This window comes from Sinohyriopsis cumingii, chromosome 8 (assembly GCF_028554795.1).
Source record: "Sinohyriopsis cumingii isolate HCF-2022 chromosome 8, ASM2855479v2, whole genome shotgun sequence".
Taxonomy (NCBI): Eukaryota; Metazoa; Mollusca; class Bivalvia; order Unionida; family Unionidae; genus Sinohyriopsis; species Sinohyriopsis cumingii.
The window spans coordinates 116,412,612-116,418,611 of record NC_142968.1 but is presented as its reverse complement, the minus strand read 5'-3'; the positions used below and the strand labels follow the sequence as shown (position 1 = coordinate 116,418,611).

The 6,000-nt window shown below is 35.2% G+C and overlaps 1 long non-coding RNA gene across 1 annotated transcript; it reads left to right on the top strand.

The window, feature by feature from the left end:
* The first annotated feature begins 911 nt into the window (after nucleotides 1–911).
* LOC149794465 (uncharacterized) lies at nucleotides 912–4,099 on the top strand. Its single transcript, XR_016422632.1, has 3 exons — nucleotides 912–1,218; nucleotides 1,901–1,995; nucleotides 3,894–4,099. It is a non-coding gene; the product is annotated as an uncharacterized LOC149794465 (long non-coding RNA).
* Nucleotides 4,100–6,000: the final 1,901 nt, after the last annotated feature.

Sequence of the window (6,000 nt, the reverse complement as noted above, 5' to 3'; positions counted from 1 at the left end):
ATGATTTTACTTATATATGTAGCAGTCTGAAAATTTAGCAGTAACCTAAAGACCTTTTCGGACTAGATCTACAAATACTCAAAAAATTTACAACTTTATCATAATACCAGAGCAGTCCCTGTTTGGGCTTACATGTATCACTGGAGTTAACATTTCCAAGACTGACAATTACAAGGTTATGGCTGTTAAAATAAAACTGCACAAATTAGGTTGCTTTGAAAGTTATATATATATATATATATAAATTGAAAAACAAAAATACCTACTCTAATTTTAAAACTGGTGCAAAAGGAAACTTGTTTTTGACCTTGTATATCTTTTCACATTTACTGAAATACTTGCTTACAATTTAATTACCAGCCATACATATATAGTGTTGGGCGGTTAATCATATAGTCAGTTTATACTTGGGCAAACGAGATAAAGTCGAGACTCCGTTTATTTCATACTCACCTATAATATTTGGGTGTCCAATTTGTGTTGTCTTCCATTTGTGTTCCACACCTCGACACGATATTGCCTCTTGGTCGTAAACTTTGTCTTCTAAAACCACTTTACTGTAAACCAATCATTCCCCAACATATCCAAATCACGGCGTTGGTATCCGATGTATACATATTAACTCTTTAGATAAATCATAAATCGAAAGAGAACAAAATGTCTGATTTTTCTGTCAAGTATTCGCCTTCATGTATCGGAGTCACGTTTTTGTCACGCAGAAATAGCCGAGGTTGTTCCGTATGATGATGGTTGAGGAAGCTGACTATGATGGGATATAAAATTATGAACTTATTTTTTTTTTAACCAGTTACTACATTGAAAAAGCCGGCATATTTCGATTTCATGCGTTAGAACCAAATTTTCTGTAAAGAGAAAAATAAAAAAGAAAAAATAAAACCCTTTCTGTAAATTTTGGTTCCAAATTGGGCACCGTAAAACACTTTGGATAACCAGTCTAGAATTTAGGCGCAATTTTCGATTGGAGTGTCATTGAAATTATACAATATAAAATATCCCAGGATTTTAAGATGACCACTGAACCAGAAATATCCCTGGTTATATGGGTGAATGATCGTCCCATTCAGGGAGGCATAATCTGTATGGCTGATGTACACTCGCCACGAAAAGAAATGAAGGAATATCGCACGGGAGAGAAAGTGACGGCAGTTTGTCGTGGATTCAAGGGATACCATGAGTGTATTATTGCGAAAATTGCAGGTAAGTCATTACTCAGTCCAAATGTAGCAAAATTATTTGCACGGCCGCCACATACCTTAGCTGCGAAAGACTTCGCGTGACGTAAATTTATGGAAAGCTATTACGAAATATATCCTATGGAACAATCTTTTTTTTATGCTGTTTGAAGACTGACCAATTAAACGTCAAACTTGTAAGGATGTTGAAAGGTATGTGTTATGTTTTAAGCTTTGCTTACATAATTGGCAACATTTTTTACTTATCCTAATGCACAATGACCAGCCATCTCATGGCTGTCTTTCAAAAAGTTGGTACGTGCCGGCCTTGCGAATATACATTTCCAAATTGTAAATTTCATTTTAAATTTTATTCACCCTTGTTATTATTAATGATCTGACTGGTATTTGTATTTTTTTACATTTTCGTTATTATTTTCCAGACAATGTGCTATTTGTAGCAATAAATTATATTTGTTTTAATTAATTTTAGACTGACTAGGAAATATACCGGTAGATCCCTTTTCCAATTAATTTTCAATTCAGATTATGGCTTGTGTCTATCCAATTTATATTCAGCCATTTCAGTAATATTTAATAGTAACTTATTGTGTAATTAATGAGAATGTACAGTTGTAAACTGTTGGAAATGATTATTAATTTTCCTCACCAAAAATACTTGTTTAGTTTGTGTCCTTTAATTTCAGAGAAAAAGTTGCAAGGCACAGTTATGTAAACAACTTGATGGCGACAGCTTCATTGAAATTCTTCGATCTTTTAATTTGAATTAAGCAAGCAAGAGGTAATACCACATTTGTTTCAAATTCAAATGTCTAGAACATTAGCTGTAACCTGGAGTTGTGTATGTAGATAAGTAAATATATCAGAAACTTAGTGCATATGAATCATCATGGTGAAAATTTGGATTAAATTTTTTTTCACACCCAGCATGAGGCAGAAATATGTCAGATTTTGGATTTTAACAAAGCTGCTAAATAAATATTCAGAATGCTGTACAGCTCTGGTGAATATATTGGCAAGACGCTAACTGGGGCAAGAGCCAATAATAAGTACACACAAGGCCACCTCTCCAAGACCAGTCCAGAATTCAAATAATTTATGGTATATTTTAAATTATTAACCATGCTTTTTAAACTTTGTTAACCTATGACAAAATATATGCCAAATTGTAACAAAATTTTTTTATGAACTAAGGCTGGAACATTATTATGAAATTTAAACATATACACAACTACTACTTGAAACATTATAGTGTAGACAGGCAATATTCAAATGGACAATATAAATCTACTTTCAGTTTAAATGGTATAATCACAACTGCATGTATATGGTAGCCAGTTTGTGTGTGCGTGATTCAGATGTTTAGTAACGTAGCTTTAACAAATATTTAGTCACATCACTACGATGTCTGCAGTGTGGCAATTTATAGTGATGTCTAGCACTGGGATATCATGCCACAGACATGTAGCATAATGTCTCCCACCCATTCACATTATCTTGACACCAGGTTGACCAGTACTAACACTAACCTCTTAACCGTTTACCTTACAGAGCATAATTACAAAGTGCAGCATGCTTTAAGTAGAGCACCTGTTACCTATTCGACTCCATACGCATAGGCCTGCCTGTTAACTGTTAAGCAATGTAGTGTATTTTACGTTAAACAGCAATTGTAACCATTTTACATTTTTGGTACACATCTATTATGTGTGGAAAAATTTAAGATTAAAAGTCTGATTGTTATAGCTGCGTAATTATTTTTCACTGAAGAATTTTTTACGTGTTTTAAAACCTTGAGAGGACTCATTCACTGTCATGTCAGTGAGGCCGCATGACCAATCGTAGCTGCCATTTCTCATACTTTAAATTTACAATTTGTCGTCTTCATCTACATCACTAAGTCATCTGAGTTTGATAATTTATGAAAACTAATTGCTGCCTGCATCAATATCAGAGCCTTTACCTAAGTTATTGAATCTTTCTTAGTTGTGATTCTAAACGTGAAAACTTCGTAAGTACTGAATGAAATCCGTGACCTCCATTTTGGAGAGTGGAGATTATGACCCAGTTACTTTAAATAGCAGATATCGACCAGGGCATAAACAGTGACCACGTGATCTGATGTAATTGTCATTCACAGAATTGAATGTAGTATCTAAATGGGGGTTTTCCTCGAAGGTGGCGCTATGAAAACCGGCTTAAAATGGCTGATGTTTATAGCAGGCGTCAAAAGGCGCTTCCATGTGAATGGAGTAGAGGCGTCAAAAGACGCTTGCATGAGGTAAAGGGTTAATGCTGAGCACCAGGCGAGGCAGCGAATAGTACCATTTTTTTAATAAGTCTTTGGTATGACTCGGTTAAGGGTTTAAAACTGTGACCTCTCACACCCGTAGTAGGTGCTCTAACTACTTAGGCTTAGGCCACAGGAGCAGTTAGGTAGCCAGTTTAATTTGTGATGGAAACCACAGGTTTTTAAGCCTATTAAGTTAGTCATCAAGCCAAGTGCCTCATTACAATTACCAACCTCAGGGATTGTAAAAGTACTGTAATTGCATGATATGTTTCGGGCACAACTCTCATTCTCTCTCTCTCTCTCTCTCTCTGTATATATATGGGATTGAAATAAATTTGAAATCTTGCTTGATTCTATTCTTTAATATACAATGATTTGTATTTCAGAAATCATCAAGGAGAAGTATAACATTGGGGAGGTGATGGCGAGGCAGAAGCTTTGCGATTTGGTTAAACCATCAAGAGTACCATCACTTCCACAGACTCCAGTGGTGACAACAGAAAAATAAGAAATGTGGTGAATGAACTATGAAACAACACGTGTAAAAAAAAATATTTTAAATTTTTTTAATTAAAATTGAGATAGAAATTAATGTGAATTTCTGTTATTTTGATGTTAAGATTGCTTTAGAATAAATTCAAACTATAACTAGAGTAAGAGAACATATTTTTAGAAACTCGGATGATGTTAAGGAGCCAGTAATCTGGATTTTTTGACACACCAATAGAAGTGTAGCGACATTTATGACAACTTAAGCCATGTTGTCTTCTGAATACTAGTGCACACCCTATTAAGCTACCAGTGACAAGTATAGTTTTTAATTTTTGTTTCCTTGTTTAAAAGTTACTAAACATCACAGTCAATACAAGGAGTTGGTTGGGGTAATTTGGATCATGTTCTTTTTGAAATTATCATCAAATAAAAGTTGCATCACTGTTAAAAATCTCGTTTTCATAAAATATTTCAACAATTTTCAGCTAAATTTTAGTGTTGTCCAGGGTTTTCCAGCCTACCCTGGATAAAGACTGGAATATTAGTCCAAATGCTCCATCATTTTCCATGCTAGAATTGTCCAGGGTTTTCCATCGTTTTCCATGCTAGAATTGTCCAGGGTTTTCCAGCCTACCCTGGACATAGGCTGGAATATTAGTCCAAATACTCCAGCGTTTTCCATGCTAGAATTTTCCAGCGTTTTCCATGCTAGAATTGTCCAGGGTTTTCCAGCCTACCCTGGACATAGGCTGGAATATTAGTCCAAATACTCCAGCGTTTTCCATGCTAGAATTTTCCAGCGTTTTCCATGCTAGAATTGTCCAGGGTTTTCCAGCCTACCCTGGACAGAGGCTGGAATATTAGTCCAAATACTCCAGCGTTTTCCATACTAGAATTTTCCAGCGTTTTCCATGCTAGAATTGTCCAGGGTTTTCCAGCCTACCCTGGACATAGGCTGGAATATTAGTCCAAATACTCCAGCGTTTTCCATGCTAGAATTGTCCAGCGTTTTCCATGCAAGAATTGTTCAGGGTTTTCCAGCCTACCCTGGACAGAGGCTGGAATATTAGTCCAAATACTCCAGCGTTTTCCATGCTAGAATTTTCCAGCGTTTTCCATCGTTTTTCATGGAATATGATGGACATTCTACAGCCGGGTACTCCAATACTCCTCCAAGCTATGTTTGTCTTTAGGAATACTCCAATTCTCCTCCAAGCTATGTTTGTCTTTAGTAAGTTCCTTAGTTGGACTGTAGATGTATTACTCAAGTTATATTTCTTAACCAGTGTTTTGTTAATTACAAGGAGAAAGAGCCTGGTTTGGCATTGTGATATGAATTGAAACTAAAAATGTATCAGATGCCCTTCACTATCCCTCTAAAAACATTTTTGATGATGCAGTAACAATTAAACAATACATAAACTCATACTACTAACAAGAGTGTTTCTGCAAAAATAATTTTTTCAATCTCGACTCTGCCAAAGGTTTGTCAATTTTTATTCAAAGACTCAAAAGTCATCATGGATCTACCTGAATCCCTCTATTAATCATAAGATGTCAAAAGAATTCCACATCTGGCCTTAAACTTCAAATTACAACAATAAGATAGTCCTGCTGTATACACATATTTACCTACTTAGACCAATTACTCAGTCACACACCAATGCACCAGAAAAACAATTACAATCCCAGTAGACTGGGTCCCACTGGTTTCTGTAATATGGGGATTGAATATGCAAATACTTGGGGTTTATTTAAAAACTTGTAAAACTTATATTTCAAATGGAGTAGATTTCAACTATAAATGTGGTATGTATGGTAGATGGCCTTAAAAATATTTTTACCCTACGGTTGATAGAATCACATGCATGCCTGCTACCCTTTTAACACTAATAATCACAGAATTATCTGAAGTTCATCCTAACACTCTCTGAATCATCTCATACCTCATTTCTGTTTTAACAATTAACAAACTCAAAGAATGTTTTGTAATCTAACATA